Raw genomic sequence first — 21353 nt, 5'->3', positions numbered from 1 at the left:
CACCGTACACAGGGCGGCGCTATAACCATAGTACGGACAACAAGCCTCAGTGAGGCACATGAAACCTTAGTAAGGACATAACCTGAGACAGGGAAAATAGGACAATTACCTCCTGAGCCGGCGTAGGTCTCATAGTCCAAGCTATAGTATAGCAGTTAAATATATAATATTTAGTGTATAAACCTCAGTGAGGACATTTAAAAAGTAGTACTTACCTGTTTGTGCTGTCGCTCCTCCTTCTGCTCCTCCGGATCACTTACCTGGTGTCTTCAGCTCTCCTGGATCCTTCTGTTCCGTCGCCCCTGGAAAATTACACAAAAACGATTTAAATTTAATTAAACAAAGCCCCAGTTGCTGATATATGGATGGACTAGGATTGGACAGTGCACTGCTATGGCCCTGGGACGCTGTGGTCACAATCTCATATCACTAACCCGTAACCGTAACCATAACCGTGACCATAACCACTAACCTTGACTGTAACCGTAACCCTCACCCATAACCATAACCGTGAAGAGTAGATTTTATAGGTCATCTTTTCTGAACCAATGGCTTTTGATTAAAGGACTAAAATTCACACTTCCTGTTGCTTGTAGGTGTCAAATAACATCTGCCTCAGATTAATTTAGTCTACTGAATGATGAAACAAGGTCAAAGTGGAAGTGGGCGTGCCCACTTGAAAAATGCAGATTATGTTGAATTTCAAGCATTTTCTCCTGAAGAGTAAATTTTATAGGTCATCTTTTCTGAAACAAAGGCTTTTGATTGAAAGACTAAAATTCACACTTCCTGTTGCTTGTAGGTGTCAAATAACAACTGCCTCAGATTATTTTGGTCTACTGAACAATGAAACAAGGTCAAAGTGGAAGTCGGCATGCCCATTCGAAAAATGCAGATTAGATAAAAATTTAAGCATTTTGTCCTAGAAAGTAAATTTTAAAGTTCCGCGGTCATCTTTTCTGAACCAAAGCCTTTTGATTCAAGGACTAAATTTCACACTTCCTGTAGCTTGTAGGTGTCAAAAATCATCTGCCTCAGATTATTTTAGTCTACTGAACGATCAAACAAGTTCAAAGTGGAAGTAGGTGTGCCTATTTGAAAAATGCAGATTAGATAAAATTTCAAGCATTTTCTCCTGAAGAGTAAATTTTATAGGTCCGCGGTCATCTTTTCTGAACCAATGACTTTTGATTTAAGGACTAAATTTCACACTTCCTGTAGCTTGTAGGTGTCAAAAATCATCTGCTTCAGATAATTCTAGTCTACTGAACGATGAAACAAGGTCAAAGTGGAAGTGGGCGTGGCCATTTCAAAATATAGTTTAGATTAAATTTCAAGCACATCAAGCACTAAATTCTACATGTCGCACATACTATACTGGTCCAAAGGCATTTGATTAAAGGACTAAATTTCACACTTCTTGTAGCTTTGTAGGTGCCAAAAACCATCCGCTTCAGATTATTTTAGTCTACTGAATGATGAAACAAGGTCAAAGTGGAAGTGGGTGTGGCCATTTGAAAAATGCAGATTAGGTTCAATTTCAAGCATTTTTTCCTGAAGAGTAAATTTTATAGGTCATCTTTTCTGAACCAAAGCCTTTTGATTAAAAGACTAAATTTTACGCTGACCTTAACATGTAGTTCTCAAAAATAATCTGCCTCAAAACGTATTAATCAACTTAATGATCAAACAAGGTCAAAGTGCTAGTGGGCATGCCTATTTTAAAATGCAGATTAGATTAAATTTTAAGCATATTCTCTTATAGACTAAATTATGTGTTTTAGCATGTTTCAACAATGAATCAAGGTGAAAGTGCAAGTATTTTCATTGCAGTCCGAATTCTACAGGTCCCAGGTCCTCTTTTCTGTATAAGATGCTTTTGATTAAAAGACCAAAATTTAAAAGTGTGGTAAAATCTGGCTTCCATCTCTTCCTGAAACCTTCAGTCAATTGGTTTGTATTGCTTTCTGAGACACACTTCTACCAAATCACAATTTTTGTTATTGCACTCATTATTGACATCAAACTTGCTTTTTAATGGCATCAAAAACGTTCCCCAAGAATTCCAGCTGGGTTATTTTCAGACAAAAGTCAATCACATTCCAGTCAGCATAGTCATCTGACACTTCTCTCATTTTCACGCATAAGCATGATATGCTTTGGACTGGGCTAAATCTTTGCCAATGAAAGATTTTCTCGCTGGTTTATATTTCTCTGATTATTACAATCATCTATTATGAGCAGGTTTCCTGTTAAGGTCCATTGCAAGAGAAATATTACAATAGTTTCATTTAGGAACATGTCTTTTTCACAGCATGCAGTTTGATTAAGTTGAGGACCAGGAAAGCCAAGCAAAATATGGAACGCTTCACGAATTTGCGTGTCATCCTTGCGCAGGGGCCATGCTAATCTTCTCTGTATCGTTCCAATTTTAGTATATGTGCTGCCATAGCAAGCACATAGTTGGTGCCTGATGAAAGATTATATAGGTGAGGAAGTGGTATGAGCATTCCTCATGTCGGTGGCACAGCAATGGCTATGCCCTGGCCCTATATTTTGCCAGAACATGAGTATAAAGAAGCTAAAGTATTGGGAAATGTTTCTTTCACACTTCCCTTTGCATGTAGATGTCAAAAATCTGCCTCATAATATTTTTGTCAACTTAACGATCAAACGAGGTGAAAGTGCAAGTGGGCGTGCCTATTTAAAAATGCAGATTAGATTAAATTTCAAGCATTTTCTTGGAGACTAAGTTATAATTATCGCAGGTACTCTTTTCGAAACTAAAGGCTGTTGATTAAAAGACTAAATTTCACACTTCCTGTAGCTTGTAGGTGTCAAAAATGATCTGCCTCAGATTACTTTAGTCTACTTAACGATAAAATGTCAAAGTGGAAGTGGGCGTAGCCATTTTAAAAAATATTATAGATTAAATTTCAAGCATATTCTCTTGGAGACTGAATTATACGTGTCCCACATACTCTTTACTGAACCAAAGGCTTTTGATTGAAGGACTAAAATACACACTTCCTGTAGCTTTGTAGGTGTCCAAAATCATCTGCCTCAGATGATTTTGGACACCTACAAAGCTACAGGAAGTGTGTATCTGCCTCTGTTGCTTGTAGGTGTCAAATAACATCTGCCTCAGATTAATTTAGTCTACTGAATGATGAAACAAGGTCAAAGTGGAAGTGGGCGTGGCCATTTGAAAAATGCAGATTAGGTTCAATTTCAAGCATTTTTTCCTGAAGAGTAAATTTTATAGGTCATCTTTTCTGAACCAATGGATTTTGATTGAAGGACTAAAATACACACTTCCTGTAGCTTGTAGATGTCAAATAACATCTGCCTCAGATTATTTTAGTCTACTGAACCATGAAACAAGGTCAAAGTGGAAGTGGGGGAAGTGGGCGTGCTCATTTGAAAAATGCAGATTAGGTTAAAATTTAAGCATTATGTCCTGGAAAGTAAATTTTAAAGGTCCGCGGTCATCTTTTCTGAACCAAAGCCTTTTGATTAAAAGACTAAATTTTACGCTGACCTTAACATGTAGTTCTCAAAAATAATCTGCCTCAAAACGTATTAATCAACTTAATGATCAAACAAGGTCAAAGTGCTAGTGGGCATGCCTATTTTAAAATGCAGATTAGATTAAATTTTAAGCATATTCTCTTATAGACTAAATTATGTGTTTTAGCATGTTTCAACAATGAATCAAGGTGAAAGTGCAAGTATTTTCATTGCAGTCCGAATTCTACAGGTCCCAGGTCCTCTTTTCTGTATAAGATGCTTTTGATTAAAAGACCAAAATTTAAAAGTGTGGTAAAATCTGGCTTCCATCTCTTCCTGAAACCTTCAGTAAATTGGTTTGTATTGCTTTCTGAGACACACTTCTACCAAATCACAATTTTTGTTATTGCACTCATTATTGACATCAAACTTGCTTTTTAATGGCATCAAAAACGTTCCCCAAGAATTGCAGCTGGGTTATTTTCAGACAAAAGTCAATCACATTCCAGTCAGCATAGTCATCTGACACTTCTCTCATTTTCACGCATAAGCATGATATGCTTTGGACTGGGCTAAATCTTTGCCAATGAAAGATTTTCTCGCTGGTTTATATTTCTCTGATTATTACAATCATCTATTATGAGCAGGTTTCCTGTTAAGGTCCATTGCAAGAGAAATATTACAATAGTTTCATTTAGGAACATGTCTTTTTCACAGCATGCAGTTTGATTAAGTTGAGGACCAGGAAAGCCAAGCAAAATATGGAACGCTTCACGAATTTGCGTGTCATCCTTGCGCTTCACGGCAGACGATCTTCTGCTTTAAGTGAAACAATTGTTCCAGCTTTCATTGGCCGGCGACGCTGAACTGTTTCAAAACGACCCCGCGCGATTGGCCGGCGACGCTGAACTGTTCCAAATCGACCCCGCGCGATTGGCCGGCGCGGCTATATCCCGCCCACCCTGGGAAAGAATTGTTTCAGCCCGCCTCCTCCGCTGAAAGAACTGTTTCGCCGAAATGACCCCGCGCGATTGGCCGAGCCGCGAGCCTTGGCTCCGCCCACCGGCCGGCGCGCTTATATGAATGAAGACCACGGCTGCGGGGACATTGTCGTCGCATCTGTCACTCCTTTTGCTTCGTCTCCAGCGTCCTACACAGCTCTAACAGGTAAGCCCGAGAAACTGCTTATTCTTTTTTTTCGGTCCTTTAACCGATTGATTTCGTGTCTTGCAGATCGTTAGTTTGATGATGTCGATCAGATATGTCATATTGCATACGAATGCCGATGCTCATAATGTAATTTTAAAAATATTTTGTACAGAAAAGTTATGTAGTCTTTGTCATTAGTAATACTTCTTGCCAGTAATTTAACATAAACATAGCCCTGTTTACTTAAAAAGATGCAAAATTCTCCAGGAAACATTATATTAATACATCAATAAATTTCACAGCCCTGTTTACTTAAAAAGATGCAAAATTCTCCAGGAAACATTATATTAATATATCAATAAATTTCATAGCCCTGTTTACTTAAAAAGATGCAAAATTCTCCAGGAAACATTAAATCAATACATCAATAAATTTCACAGCCCTGTTTACTTAAAAAGATGCAAAATTCTCCAGGAAACATTAAATCAATACATCAATAAATTTCACAGCCCTGTTTACTTAAAAAGATGCAAAATTCTCCAGGAAACATTATATTAATACATCAATAAATTTCACAGCCCTGTTTACTTAAACAGATGCAAAATTCTCCAGGAAACATTAAATCAATATATATATTTTTATTTCATTATGTCTTGCATTATGTCCAAGAGCTCAAATTTATTGAGCTGTTCAGTATTTTTTGCTGAGAATGCAAGTATAACATGGACACAGCTCTGTTTACTTAAAGATCTGCTGCTGAGGAAAGCAGATTGTTATACAGTGATATTAGGATTATGAGCAATAAAAATGATGTGGTAGTTATGGGTGATTTTAATCTACCGGGGATACAGTGGGACATTGTTGCTGGCTCTTCTGAAAATGAACTTGAGATGGTGGAATTAGTACAGGATTGTTTTTTTACTCAGTTTGTTAACACCCCTACCAGGGGAGATGCCATTCTTGATCTTGTTTTGTCTAATAACCAGGACAGGATTGGTAAATTAGATGTTTTAGAACCACTTGACAGTAGCGATCATAACATGGTTAAATTTGAGGTTAAGTTTAGTGCCCGAAGAGCAAAGTCCAAATCAAAAATATATAATGTTAGGAAGGCTAACTTCAATTGTATGAGATTAAAACTAGAAACCGTGAACTGGATGGAGTTAAATAACAAAACTGTTGAAGAGGCATGGGAATTTTTTAAAAGCACATTATTGCAAGTACAAGAGGACTTCATACCTGTTTCTAGCAAGAATAAATCTAGGAAATTCCAACCTAGGTGGTTTAATAGGGACATAAAGTATAAAGTAAGGAGGAAAAGGGCTTTGTTCCAGAGATGGAAAATAACTGATGATGACATAATAAAGCAAGAGTATCTAAATCTACAGGCTGAATTAAAAAATGACATTAGACGAGCTAAAAGGAATGTCGAAAGGAAGATCGCATTGGAGGCTAAGGATGACGTTAAAAGTTTCTTCCAGTATTTTAACTCTAAAAGAGCTCTAAAAGCTGAAATTACTAATCTGCAGGATAGTAAGGGTCTTATAATTGAAAACGACATTGACATAGTAAATGAGTTCAATGATAGTTTTGCACGGGTATTCACTGTCGAGGACACTAGTAACTTACCAGTTCTTATTACTAATTCAACATCGTCTATAACTAATATATATATAACTGAAGCTGATGTTTTGCAAAGCCTAGCTAAGCTCAAAATAAATAAATCACAGGGCCCTGATGGCATCTTACCTATAGTGTTAAAAGAGATGAGGGATATTATTTGCCGACCCTTAACATTACTGTTTCAAAAATCCTTATCTGAAGGTGTGGTACCTTCTGATTGGAAGCATGCCAACATAACGCCCATTTTCAAAAAAGGGGATAGAAGTAATTTGTCAAACTATAGGCCAATCAGTCTAACTTGTATAACTGGTAAAGTTATGGAGGCTATAATCAAAGAGAAAATGGTAGATTACCTGGACTCAAATAACATTTTGAGGGATAGCCAGCATGGATTTAGGAGAGGTAGATCCTGTTTAACAAATCTGTTGGAGTTTTTTGAGGAAGCTACTCAGGAAGTTGATGATAAGAAGGCCTATGATGTCATCTATTTAGATTTCCAAAAGGCTTTTGATGTTGTTCCCCACAAGAGGCTCTCACTTAAACTCAAAGCGACAGGTATTTTAGGAACTGTAGCGACTTGGATTGATAACTGGTTAACGGATAGGAAGCAGCGAGTAGTTATAAGAGGCTCGATGTCACAGTGGGCCTGCGTTCATAGTGGGGTACCGCAGGGTTCAATTTTAGGACCACTTTTGTTCCTAATTTACATAAATGATATAGACACCAATATATACAGTAAACTGGTGAAATTTGCAGATGACACCAAGGTGGGTGGTGTAGCAGATACTGAACTAGCGGCTCAGCAGCTACAGCGGGATCTTAATTTAATTAGTGACTGGGCTGACACCTGGCAGATGAAATTTAACATAGACAAATGTAAGGTACTCCATGTAGGGAGCAGAAATATAAAGTACAGGTATTTTATGGGACCTACTGAAATAAAGGTAGCTGATTATGAGAAAGACCTTGGTGTGTATGTTGATGCTTCCATGTCTCATTCTCGCCAGTGTGGGGAAGCAATAAAAAAGGCCAATAGGATGTTGGGGTACATCTCCAGGTGTGTGGAGTTTAAGTCAAGGGAGGTAATGCTAAGATTATACAATTCCTTGGTGAGACCTCACCTAGAATATTGTGTACAGGTTTGGTCACCATATCTTAAAAAGGACATAGCGGCCTTAGAAAAGGTGCAGCGTAGGGCCACAAGAATGATTCCTGGTCTTAGAGGAATGTCATACGAGGAAAGGTTATTTGAGCTAAATCTGTTCAGCCTCAAGCAAAGGAGACTGAGGGGGGACATGATCCAGGTCTATAAGATTCTAACAGGTTTGGATGCTGTTCAACCGAATAGTTACTTCAGCATTAGTTCAAATACAAGAACTCGTGGCCATAGGTGGAAATTAGCGGGAGAACATTTCAAACTGGATTTAAGGAAGCACTTCTTTACACAGCGTGTAGTCAGAGTATGGAATAGTCTTCCTGATAACGTAGTGCAAGCTGAATCCTTGGGTTCCTTTAAATCAGAGCTAGATAAGATTTTAACAACTCTGAGCTATTAGTTAAGTTCTCCCCAAGCGAGCTCGATGGGCCGAATGGCCTCCTCTCGTTTGTATAGTTCTTATGTTCTTATGTTCTTATGTTCTTATATGTTGACCTGGTCGCTGCATTTGAAAATTTTGACAATGTAAAGGCAGAGCTGACGGCCATGTTTAGCCGCTGTTTGGACAACGTAATAGAAGATGAAACTGTAAGTATGCTGTCATATAATTTAATTGGCTTTTAAAAATTGGAAACAAAGACAGAACTTTCTCTCTCTCTCTAGATAGAGGAAGTCTTGCAGTCATGCCCGAGGCTCCAGCAAATTTGTTTTGAAAAGGAGCTCAGCTTAGAAAATCTAAAAGACCTCCTCAGACAGATCCAACTGTTAGTTAACATTTATCTTGACACCACTATTTGTTTTTACTTTTCTGACTGATGATGCTCATAGGCCATGTCTCTTGTGCTTATCTCTATTACAGAGAGCATGAGGCGGAGAAGAAAACTGCGGTCTGATTTAATGTTGGTTTTTGTTTAAAAAAAAATTAAAAGTGTTTGCTGCAATCAGTGCCTGCAAGAGTCTTATTTTACTCTTTAAAGCATTTGGCTATGAATAAACTAGATGTCTTAAGTCTGCAACGTCTCATGAGTGCAGACCTTACCACTGAGCCGCAGCGGGCTTTAGAACTTGTCAAGTTAGGCAATGCACATTAATGGAGATATTAAATACTAGGCCTCAAACGAAGCTGACCGGCCGCTACGGCCGAACCGTACGAGCTAGGGCTCTGAAATTCGGCATGCTCATACTAGATATAAGTATGAATTAACTTGCCAAGTTCCAAGAATGCAGTAGTTACAGAACATGTGTAGGGGCCATGTACGTTTACATTTCAAATCTCTTTTAAGCACTAAAGTGGCAGGTAACCTGAGGGTGTCCTGCGGCTGAACCGTGTGAGCTAGGGGCTTGAAATTTCACACAGATAAACTAGTTACATGTCTGAATAAGTGTGCCAAGTTTCATTAGTGCAGCACTTACCACTCAGCCGCAATGGGCTTTAGAGTTTGCTAACTTAGGCGATATATGCCAATGCTAAGAAATGAGACTAGGCCTCAAACGAAGCTGACCAGCTGCTACGGCCGAACCGTATAAGCTAGGGCTCTGAAATTCGGCATGCTCATACTAGATATAAGTATGAATTAACTTGCCAAGTTTCAAGAATGCAGTAGTTACAGAACATGTGTAGGGGCCATGTACGTTTACATTTCAAATCGCTTTTAAAGTGGCGGGTAACCTGAGAGGGTCCTGCAGCTGAACCGTGCGAGCTAGGGGCTTGAAATTTCACGCAGATAAACTAGTTACATGTATGAATAAGTGTGCCAAGGTTCATTCGTGCAGCCCTTACCACTCAGCCGCAGCGGGCTTTAAAATTTGCCAAGTTAGGCAAACTAGGCCTCAAACGAAGCTGACCGGCCGCTACGGCCGAACCGTACGAGCTAGGGCTCTGAAATTCGGTGTGCTCATACTAGATATAAGTATGAATTAACGTGCCAAGTTTCAAGAATGCAGCAGTTATAGAACATGTTTGGTAGATTTTCAAATTTATGTTTTAATTTCGTTTTAATAGTAAATGGGGCAAGGTCACTTGAGGCGGTCCTTCAGCTGAACTCTGTGACCTAGCTGGCTGAAATTTCACAGAGATATACTAGGTGTACCTATCAATCAGTGTGCCAAGTTTCATGAGCACAGCAGTGACAGGGATGGTGTCCTTCATTATATTTTTTCCCCTATTGTAAGACCACACTAGACTTTTGTTCAATAAATATAAAGCTTGTTTTAATGCAATTCAAAAAAAAAAAAGTACAGAAATAGGAAAAGGTGCAGGGCGTGTAAGGTGGGTGCTTTTGAGTCACAGTGATTTTACGCACCTTACACAAGTCCATAGCTTTTCCGTTTCTGCTAGAATATCACGGTGAAAAATAAAAGGTGTTTCATTTATAATCAGTGTCTCTGAGCTTTTCATGTTGTCTGCTGTATGAGCTACTGTCCATGCAAATTTCTAAACGTCATGGATTTTAACCATTTATATTACAGGTTTTAAGCATACAGTTGGTGCAGATACTTAGACATCACAGATTTTTAACATTCATATTACTGGTTACTTGAAAGTGACGTTGTAGTAATTGAGGGCTTTGCGCCCGCAATTTATTTCACTAGGCGGGGCAAGCGCAGTTAAAAGGGTGCGCGCGAACATCTCCTTTGTCAGCGATAGTAGGGAGAGGGACGCCGACATCTGAAAGTGATTTGACGGATTTTGGTAAAGTACATTTAAACTTCAAGAAATGCATTATATAAATCGTCAAAGTACCTGTTTCACAATGCATAAATGCCGTTTAGCTCCATGTTTAGACATAATTAAATCGACAGTTTGCACCGCTTTTTCACAATGCATAAATGCTGTATAGCTCCATGTTTAGACATAATTAAATCGACAGTTTGCACCGCTTTTTCACAATGCATAAATGCTGTATAGCTCCATGTTTAGACATAATTAAATTATCGATTTGCACTGGTTTAAAACAATCGATTGTGGTGTGTCTGGCTTTGAAACCAATGCTGTTTAACAACGCATATTGCCTTTGCTGTAACTGCTTTTTTGGCGGGCGAGGGGGGGAGCAGAGTTTAAATGAGGAGACTAATACCTCCTTGTAGCAGTCATGTCAACCTCTGCTTATACATATATTGCCACTAGTGGCGCCAGTGCCTCCAGCATTAGGTTTATGACGTCATTTAACCTGTAATTCAAAATTAAACATTTTAAAGAAACAACTTACCACTTAATGCATAAAGCAATGAAATGCACTGTGAAGTATATGCAATCAAATGTGCTTCTGTACAGATGGTCAATCGTTGTTCGGAAATGTTTTTGATTTCTAGATCTAATTGACAATGAGAAGGAAGCCGCAGGCTTGCCCCCTCTGCCGGGTGCGATATCTGAATGTGTCAGTCCACCTGCGTGATGTCCACCGGAGCACAAAGGAGAGGAGGCTGCTATATGCGGCACTGTCGGGCAGGTATGCTGGGCCACTGAATTGTCCAGTGGCCCACTGCCTGTCCACGAATTTGGTGAGGCTGGACCGCCATTTGCGGGTCCGGCACAACCTGGACGGCGACGATTTAAAAAATCAGGTATTCCATTCCATTCAATTCATTTGTATCTGTTCAGGTTTCTATAGCACTTCATTGTTTCAGCATTTCACATGATCATCTCTTGCTGGAAACCTAGGTGACCGCCGCAAAAAAAATTGCAGCGAGGCAGTCTCTGCAGGATCTTAGAACAAAACGCTCTGAGGAAAGAGACGAGCTGACGCTGCTAAAACAGCGTGTCCGCCAATTGGAGGACCAGGCGGCGCACTGCTCGCGGCACCACCATGCAGCTTCGTCGCCACAGATGGCCTCGGTGCTTTTCTCCGGTAATAATAATAGTAATAATAATTACAATTGCAATGTCATGATAATGCTCATAAGACTTGACAGATGCATGTCAGTTTTATTTCACGTCTTGTCTTGTATAAGAACATAAGAACTATACAAACGAGAGGAGGCCATTCGGCCCATCGAGCTCGCTTGGGGAGAACTTAACTAATAGCTCAGAGTTGTTAAAATCTTATCTAGCTCTGATTTAAAGGAACCCAAGGATTCAGCTTGCACTATGTTATCAGGAAGACAATTCCATACTCTGACTACACGCTGTGTAAAGAAGTGCTTCCTTAAATCCAGTTTGAAATGTTCTCCCACTAATTTCCACCTATGAAAGTCAAAGCAGTTGTTGCTGGTGTGATTACACGGTGTTACTGTAATTTTCTGCTTTTCTTTTATTACTTTTAGACTCTGTCATCCCAAAATATAAGGAGAATGTGTTCCTGGTCGGCTCCTCTGGCAAATGTTCGCAAAACCAGCAGCAAGAACTAAAATATATTAAAGACTTTGTGTCTTACATGTGGGATAATGATGAGGCCCCATCACCCGCCCACCTCAAATTTATTAATAATTTACCAAAAATTAATGATTGGCTTTCCCAATTAAATGAGAAATTTCAGGTGACTACAACAAAAAATTACACATTGGCTGTAACAAAATTTGTACAATTCCTCATAGATGCCCAGCTCCCATGTGTCCGCCTAAAGCAGAGCGACATGAATGGGCTGCTGCGGCATCTTAGATGGCAAAGTAAAATATTGGCCAAAAAATTAATTGGACATAGGCAGCTGGTAAAAGAGAAAAAGAGCCAGAGGATGCCGACCCGGGACAACCTTGCCGAGTTAGCGACGGAGCTGCGTTCCCGGATCCCCGACTGCCTGGGTAAGTGAAAACCGCATTCATTTTACAGACGGCAGTTTCCTGTCAACATCACACTCACGTTTTTCTATTTCACTTACAGATGCCCTAGTAGCCTGCCCTGACAGCATTAGGACCAGGAACAAATGCATAGGTGCTCTTGCCACCTATGCATTTGTGAACAGTGGCCACCGCAGCAGTGTCCTAATTAACATGTTGGTCAGGGAGGTCACTGAGGCACAGGCAGTCGGGGACCACGTTGTGATTCACGTGAGTGCCCGATAACTTGCTCATGTCATGATCGTGTCTGAGTTCTGTAAAAAGTTTCACGCAAACTGTGTTGTGTCTCGCACGTGCCCAGACACGGACCCGACCGCGTTGGCTAACTCGTCGTCTTCCCGACATCGGGCACCTTCGGCAGGGCAAACCTGGCCCTGTCGAAGAAGGAGTATGGCTGGTTTGTTTCGTTTTCAAACCTACGTCCTCAGCTGCCCGGCTTCTCGTCTGCCCCCGGGACCTTCTTTTTTACCTTTTTTCAGCCAATGAGGAAGCTGAACGGTAATGGAGAGTGCCTGGAGTGTGGCATGCCGCGGTCGTTCAGCATTTCTCAGATTCGATCTGGCGTCTCGACGTGTGTAAGTAAAAATCGGGCGAAATCCAAAAGCCTTTGGTTTTAGAAATCGTCTCGACCGTGATTGATTTCTCATTCTTGTTTACAGGTAGAGAGAAGGCTCCCGGAGGACCAGCGGCGGCTGGTGGCACATTTGATGTGCCACAGCGTGGAGACCGCTGACCGTTTTTATGTCGCGGACCCTGCGCTCGCTGAGGTCCACAGGGGCCGACAGCTCCTCCAGGAGGCCCTGGGCCTAAGCAAGGGTCCGCGGCATAAGGGCAGTCAGCGGTCTCCGGAGACGGAATCAGGCAGCTCGCCTGTCACCCATAGGCGACGGTCGGCAACTGTGTTCCTCTCCTCAGACGAGGCGGGCAGCAGTATATCACATTGTGATCCCTCACCTCTGAATGACGGCGAGGGTCGGGAAGAGACTGCTGGGGGGCAGGTGCTGCCACCAGCAGATCATGGAGAAGGTGACGTGTCCTGTGGAGGAAAACAGTCAATTACTTCAGCAAGTGAACAGTGATGGTGAGGCTAAAACAACATATTTATTTCCAACAGCTAGCAGTGTCGCGATGGCTGCTGGGGGTGGCCAAGAAGGCCAATCCTCAACAGTTGATACCGAATTGGAGCAGTCGGAGTTGCGGCTGCAGCTGGACGAGGAGGAGGAAGAGGAGGAGCATTGTGAAGTAAGTTTAACCAGTTAATTATTTTGGCAATTAAAAGTATTATAATAACTTGTGTGAACAGAAATGTATATACATTTCTGAAGCTAAAAACATCTTTTTCTTTGTCACAGTTGCCCAGTCCTCTCCCAAAGGCAGTTCCTCATTCAAAGGTAATGCCAAGGCATTTTATTTAACTTCTTAAACATGTCTGGGAAATTTCTGTCTCTGTGTTAACGTGCAGTGATCAAAGAAATGTCATATTCTTTCAAATATCTCAGAAGATACTTTATAGGAGGAAGCTGGAATACTCGGAGTGCTTCAAACAGCTTCTTCGAAATAAATTTCAAGACCACTTACACTCGCCAGTGAAAACCCAAACAGTTAGTATGCTGTCAATTAATGCCACCTATTATATGTATTTTCAATTAGAAACATAAATTGAAACACAATACTGTATTTTCAGATAAACACAGTTTTAAGTCAGTCCCCTGAGCTGTTGAATAAATGCAAAGAGATGGACCTGACTATAGATAATGTCAGAGGGTTAGGGTTAGGGGTATGAGAAGGTTAGACATGGGGGTTATTTTGGAGTTAGGGTTAGGTGTAAGTAGTTCTATCTCGATGACTCTCCCCACTCTGTCTGACGACTAGAGCAGTTTGGTATAGAAAGCGAAAGGCAATGCACGGGCCGGCGCTTGTCACTCTGTTCCCAGGGTCCAGTGATCACGTTCATTGCGGATTTCATGAGTCACATGGTGACTAAATGATGTAAAAGTTTTTTAGAGTATTAGGTTAAAATTTGTTTTGGTTCCAATATACATTACGGTTAAATAGGTTTACATGACTTAACAAATGTTAAAGGTTTTGGTCCGAAAGTGTTAGGCCTGTTTTAAAGGTTAAGTTTAGGAATATATCCTGATTGGTTAGGTTTAGAAAGAGAGGGTTATGGTTACGGTCACGGTCAGTGGTTACGGTTAAGGTTAGGGTTAGGGGTTAGGGTTAGGTTTAAAGTTAGAACATTCTTACACCATATCATTGATATTGTAGGTGCACGGGCAACATTCACGGCTTTTTCCTACTCATATTTTCTTAATCTATTTAGGTCACCTTGATAAGGGCATATTTATCACCGACAGAGGTGGCGGCAAAGGTGGGACGACGGAGGTGAGGACAGTCCCTGGTAAGCAAGATATCCCTGAGATGGGCCCACAGATAATATAGTTTTACTGATCCCATCTGTGATTCTTTCTTTTATTTAGGAACGACGGAGGCGACGAGGGTTAGGGTTAGGGTTAGGGTTAGGGTCAGGGTCAGGGTCAGGGGTTAGGGTTAGGGATATAGATGGGGTTAGAAACCCCGGGGGCCTGTGACCCCAGTGTCCCAGGGCCACAGGCAATGCACTGGCCAATCCGGGTCCATCCATGATTCCACCCGCTTACATGCACATCCCCGACTGGGGCTTGAGTTAATATAATATAACTATTTTTGTTTTTCAGGGGCGACGGAGCAGAAGATCCAGGAGAACCGAAGACACAGGTAAGTGATCCGGAGGGTTAGGGTTAGGGTTAGGGGTTAGGGTTAGGGTTAGGGTTAGGGTTAGGGTTATGAGAAGGGGTTAAAAACCCCAGGGCCTGTGACCCCAGCGTCCCAGGGCCACAGAAATGCACTGGCCAATTCGGGTCCATGCATCCACCCGCTTACGCACACCAAATCCAATCCCCAACTGGGGCTTTAATGGTCTTACTTTCTTTTGCAGGGGTGACGAGACGAAGACGGACGACGAGGAATCCAGGATCCCAGGACAGCCCGGAGGAACAGGTAGGAGGAGCGACGACGCCATCAAGGTAGGTATTGGCCGTGAACTATGACTTATATATATATCTCTGTCTACTAGACTTAGGGGAAATCCATTCACCTCATTTTCAGGTTTACCAGTGCCGGACACCCAACGGCTACTGGCCTGCGAGGGATAAAGAGCACTCTACCGTGGCCTCGTATCTCCCCCCGGTGTCCCCCGGGTGGAGTCACATAATGAACCCAGGACCCCCCACAGGTCCATCCACTCCCATCCATGTCTAAATGATTGTGAATAAAAAATATTGCACCACCACTGTGTCCCACATCCTTCCTCCACGGAAGCCAGATGGATATTGAGGGGACACAGTGGGGAATTGCTATATAAATAAAGGGGCGAAGGTCAAAGCAAAATATTATTGGTGGGACCCGGCTAAAGAGCCTTATGGTCCGGGGTATTAGGGTTAGGGATCCGGCATAGTAGCCTTAGGTAGGGGGACTTAGGGTTAGGGACCCGGCCACTAGCCTTATGGTCCAGGGACTAAGGGTTAGGGTTAGGGTTAGGGTTAGGGTTAGGGGTTAGGGTTAGGGTTAGGGGTTAGGGGTTAGGGTTAGGGTTAGGGTTAGGGGTTAGGGTTAGGGTTAGGGTTAGGGTTAGGAGCCTGTCCAGAATACCTATTATTTTTTCCGCATTTTGTAAAAAAAATGTATGGGACGGGTTTTTTTCCTGGCCTGTATTAAGTTTTATGGGGTTAGGGTTAGGGTTAGGGTTAGGGTTAGGGTTAGGGGTTAGGGGTTAGGGTTAGGGTTAGGTACCTTACACCGTTTAAATATTTATTTTACGCGAATGCATTCAAAAATCCCATATAAAGTGTGCATATATGTAACCAACAGTGGTTTTTTGTAAAAAATTGGTTGCATTTGTGAACCTCAATGTTAATTTCCCATATGGTTCATAAATGCATTTTTGACACATGTTTAAATTTTGGACCGTTTTTTAATGCAATTATGAACATTTAATTTTTATTTTTTAGGTAAATCCCTTGCACATACACCAGGAGGCATCAGTGAGCATCACAAAAAAACATTATTTCATTTCTGATTTTAAAGTTACGCTTTTGCACTTGTCAATTTCTGATTTTCATTTGCAAAAACTTTGAGCTACGGGTTTGAAATTTCTTAACCAAGTTACCCGCCTTTAGGTGCACCTGGTTAGGGGAGATCTACATCCTACGACTGTTGGTTCTGTTTTGACTCATCGGTGGACTCTGGCAATGCTGGCCAGGACTCAGTGCACCTTCCCTGGGTTGGCTATCAAAGGACAGCTCGGTAGTCCCTTCGGGCCCAAGACAGCCGGCCAACTTAGGACAAAGGCCCCCTGACCTTAAGGCCCCATGTACACTCAGGCTGACCCAGCTTTCAGTGCACCTTCCCCGGCTACACTTTGGACTAGCCACTGCCAACCACTTGGCCAACAAGGCCATTTGGGCCCGGGACGATGAGCCCTGCGGGCTCTTCGGAGAGGGGTCTGCAGAGAGGGCCCTTCGGGCCCAAGACAGTCCGGCCTGCAGGGCCCTTCGGGCCCGGGAGGATGAGCCCTGCGGGCTCATGGGAGAGGGCCCTTCGGGCCCAAGACAGTCCGGCCTGCAGGGCCCTTCGGGCCCAAGACAGTCCGGCCAGCTTAGGACAAAGGGCCCCTGACCTTAAGGCCCACATTCAGTCAGGCTGACCCAGCTTTCAGTGCACCTTCCCCGGCTACACTTTGGACTAGCCACTGCCAACCACTTGGCCAACAAGGCCATTTGGGCCCGGGACGATGAGCCCTGCGGGCTCTTCGGAGAGGGGTCTGCAGAGAGGGCCCTTCGGGCCCAAGACAGTCCGGCCTGCAGGGCCCTTCGGGCCCGGGAGGATGAGCCCTGCGGGCTCATGGGAGAGGGCCCTTCGGGCCCAAGACAGTCCGGCCTGCAGGGCCCTTCGGGCCCGGGACGATGAGCCCTGCGGGCTCTTCGGAGAGTGGTCTGCAGAGAGGGCCCTTCGGGCCCAAGAAAGTCCGGCCTGCAGGGCCCTTCGGGCCCGGGAGGATGAGCCCTGCGGGCTCATGGGAGAGGGCCCTTCGGGCCCAAGACAGTCCGGCCTGCAGGGCCCTTCGGGCCCAAGACAGTCCGGCCAGCTTAGGACAAAGGGCCCCTGACCTTAAGGCCCACATTCAGTCAGGCTGACCCAGCTTTAAGTGCACCTTCCCCGGCTACAAAAGGTACCTAGCCACTGCCAACCACTCGGCCAACAGGGCCCTTCGGGCCCGGGAGGATCAGCCCTGCAGGCTCTTCGGAGAGGGGTCTGCGGGTAGGGCCCTTCGGGCCCAAGACAGTCCGGCCTGCAGGGCCCTTCGGGCCCGGGAGGATGAGCCCTACGGGCTCATGGGAGTGGGCCCTTCGGGCCCAAGACAGTCCACCTGCAGGGCCCTTCGGGCCCAAGACAGTCCGGCCAGCTTAGGACAAAGGGCCCCTGACCTTAAGGCCCACATTCAGTCAGGCTGACCCAGCTTTGAGTGCACCTTCCCCGGCTACACTTTCGACAAAGGGCCCCTGACCTTAAGGCCCACATACAGTCAGGCTGACCCAGCTTTAAGTGCACCTTCTCCGGCTACAAAAGGTACCTAGCCACTGCCAACCACTCGGCCAACAGGGCCCTTCGGGCCCGGGAGGATCAGCCCTGCAGGTTCTTCGGAGAGGGGTCTGCGGGTAGGGCCCTTCGGGCCCAAGACAGTCCGGCCAACAGGGCCCTTCGGGCCCAGGAGGATGAGCCCTACGGGCTCATCGGAAAGGGCCCTTCGGGCCCAAGACACTCGCCCAAGACAGTCCGCAAGCTGGGCCCGAAGGGCCCGGGACGATGAGCCCGCAGGGCTCTTCGGACAAGGCCCTTCGGGCCCAAGGCAGCCGGCCAACTTAGGACAAGGGCCCCCTGACCTTAAGGCCCACATACGGTCAGGCTGACCCAGCTTTAAGTGCACCTTCCCCGGCTACACTTTCGACAAAGGGCCCCTGACCTTAAGGCCCACATACGGTCAGGCTGACCCAGCTTTAAGTGCACCTTCTCCGGCTACAAAAGGTACCTAGCCACTGCCAACCACTCGGCCAACAGGGCCCTTCGGGCCCGGGAGGATCAGCCCTGCAGGCTCTTCGGAGAGGGGTCTGCGGGTAGGGCCCTTCGGGCCCAAGACAGTCCGGCCTGCAGGGCCCTTCGGGCCCGGGAGGATGAGCCCTACGGGCTCATGGGAGTGGGCCCTTCGGGCCCAAGACAGTCCACCTGCAGGGCCCTTCGGGCCCAAGACAGTCCGGCCAGCTTAGGACAAAGGGCCCCTGACCTTAAGGCCCACATTCAGTCAGGCTGACCCAGCTTTGAGTGCACCTTCCCCGGCTACACTTTCGACAAAGGGCCCCTGACCTTAAGGCCCACATACAGTCAGGCTGACCCAGCTTTAAGTGCACCTTCTCCGGCTACAAAAGGTACCTAGCCACTGCCAACCACTCGGCCAACAGGGCCCTTCGGGCCCGGGAGGATCAGCCCTGCAGGTTCTTCGGAGAGGGGTCTGCGGGTAGGGCCCTTCGGGCCCAAGACAGTCCGGCCAACAGGGCCCTTCGGGCCCAGGAGGATGAGCCCTACGGGCTCATCGGAAAGGGCCCTTCGGGCCCAAGACACTCGCCCAAGACAGTCCGCAAGCTGGGCCCGAAGGGCCCGGGACGATGAGCCCGCAGGGCTCTTCGGACAAGGCCCTTCGGGCCCATGGCAGCCGGCCAACTTAGGACAAGGGCCCCCTGACCTTAAGGCCCACATACGGTCAGGCTGACCCAGCTTTAAGTGCACCTTCCCCGGCTACACTTTCGACAAAGGGCCCCTGACCTTAAGGCCCACATACGGTCAGGCTGACCCAGCTTTAAGTGCACCTTCTCCGGCTACAAAAGGTACCTAGCCACTGCCAACCACTCGGCCAACAGGGCCCTTCGGGCCCGGGAGGATCAGCCCTGCAGGTTCTTCGGAGAGGGGTCTGCGGGTAGGGCCCTTCGGGCCCAAGACAGTCCGGCCAACAGGGCCCTTCGGGCCCAGGAGGATGAGCCCTACGGGCTCATCGGAAAGGGCCCTTCGGGCCCAAGACACTCGCCCAAGACAGTCCGCAAGCTGGGCCCGAAGGGCCCGGGACGATGAGCCCGCAGGGCTCTTCGGACAAGGCCCTTCGGGCCCAAGGCAGCCGGCCAACTTAGGACAAGGGCCCCCTGACCTTAAGGCCCACATACGGTCAGGCTGACCCAGCTTTAAGTGCACCTTCCCCGGCTACACTTTCGACAAAGGGGCCCTAAACTTAAGGCCCACATACGGTCAGGCTGACCCAGCTTTAAGTGCACCTTCCCCGGGTACAGTTTCACCGAGGGCCCGCTGGTTCCCGGACTCCCCTGTGACTTAGGGTTATGGTTTCAGCTGGCACTTAGGGTTACGCTTGCAGATGGCACTTATGGTTATGCTTCCACCTGCTACTTAGGGTTACGCTTGCAGCTGGCACTTAGGGTTATGCTTGCACCTTCTACTTAGGGTTATGTAATGGGCCCTTCGGGCCCAAGACAGTCCGGCCTGCAGGGCCCTTCGGGCCCGGGAGGATGAGCCCTACGGGCTCATGGGAGTGGGCCCTTCGGGCCCAAGACAGTCCACCTGCAGGGCCCTTCGGGCCCAAGACAGTCCGGCCAGCTTAGGACAAAGGGCCCCTGACCTTAAGGCCCACATTCAGTCAGGTTGACCCAGCTTTAAGTGCACCTTCCCCGGCTACACTTTGGACAAAGGGCCCCTAAACTTAAGGCCCACATACGGTCAGGCTCACCCAGCTTTAAGTGCACCTTCCCCGGCTACACTTTCGACAAAGGGGCCCTAAACTTAAGGCCCACATTCGGTCAGGCTGACGCAACTTTAAGTGCACCTTCACCGGCTACACTTTCGACAATGGGGCCCTAAACTTAAGGCCCACATACGGTCAGGCTCACCCAGCTTTAAGTGCACCTTCCCCGGCTACACTTTCGACAAAGGGCCCTAAACTTAAGGCCCACATACGGTCAGGCTCACCCAGCTGTAAGTGCACCTTCCCCGGCTACACTTTCGACAAAGGGCCCTAAACTTAAGGCCCACATTCGGTCAGGCTGACCCAGCTTTAAGTGCACCTTCCCCGGCTACACTTTCGACAAAGGCCCCCTGACCTTAAGGCCCACATACGGTCAGGCTGACCCGGCTTTAAGTGCACCTTACCCGGCTACACTTTGGACTAGCCACTGCCAACCACTTGGCCAACAAGGCCATTCGGGCCCGGGACGATGAGCACTGCGGGCTCTTCGGAGAGGGGCCTGCAGAGAGGGCCCTTCGGGCCCAAGACAGTCCGGCCTGCAGGGCCCTTCGGGCCCGGGAGGATGAGCCCTGCGGGCTCATGGGAGAGGGCCCTTCGGGCCCAAGACAGTCCACCAGCAGGGCCCTGCGGGCCCAAGACAGTCCGGCCAACTTTGGACAAAGGCCCCCTGACCTTAAGGCCCACATACGGTCAGGCTGACCCAGCTGTAAGTGCACCTTCCCCGGCTACACTTTGGACAAAGGGCCGCTGACCTTAAGGCCCACATACGGTCAGGCTGACCCGGCTTTAAGTGCACCTTACCCGGCTACACTTTGGACTAGCCACTGCCAACCACTTGGCCAACAAGGCCATTCGGGCCCGGGACGATGAGCACTGCGGGCTCTTCGGAGAGGGGCCTGCAGAGAGGGCCCTTCGGGCCCAAGACAGTCCGGCCTGCAGGGCCCTTCGGGCCCGGGAGGATGAGCCCTGCGGGCTCATGGGAGAGGGCCCTTCGGGCCCAAGACAGTCCACCAGCAGGGCCCTGCGGGCCCAAGACAGTCCGGCCAACTTTGGACAAAGGCCCCCTGACCTTAAGGCCCACATACGGTCAGGCTGACCCAGCTGTAAGTGCACCTTCCCCGGCTACACTTTGGACAAAGGGCCGCTGACCTTAAGGCCCACATACGGTCAGGCTCACCCAGCTTTAAGTGCACCTTCCCCGGCTACACTTTCGACAAAGGCCCCCTGACCTTAAGGCCCACATAC

At 46.3% G+C, this 21353-nt stretch overlaps 1 non-coding gene across 1 annotated transcript; it reads right to left on the bottom strand.

Annotated features, from left to right (window-relative positions):
* Positions 1–2352: 2352 nt before the first annotated feature.
* LOC140587022 (U6 spliceosomal RNA) lies at positions 2353–2459 on the bottom strand. The gene has a single exon (XR_011988785.1). It is a non-coding gene; the product is annotated as a U6 spliceosomal RNA (small nuclear RNA).
* Between the last annotated feature and the right edge of the window lie 18894 nt (positions 2460–21353).

The sequence above is a fragment of the Paramormyrops kingsleyae genome, unplaced genomic scaffold (genome assembly GCF_048594095.1).
Source record: "Paramormyrops kingsleyae isolate MSU_618 unplaced genomic scaffold, PKINGS_0.4 ups129, whole genome shotgun sequence".
NCBI lineage: Eukaryota > Metazoa > Chordata > Actinopteri > Osteoglossiformes > Mormyridae > Paramormyrops > Paramormyrops kingsleyae.
This window is presented reverse-complemented; position numbering and strand designations above follow the sequence as displayed.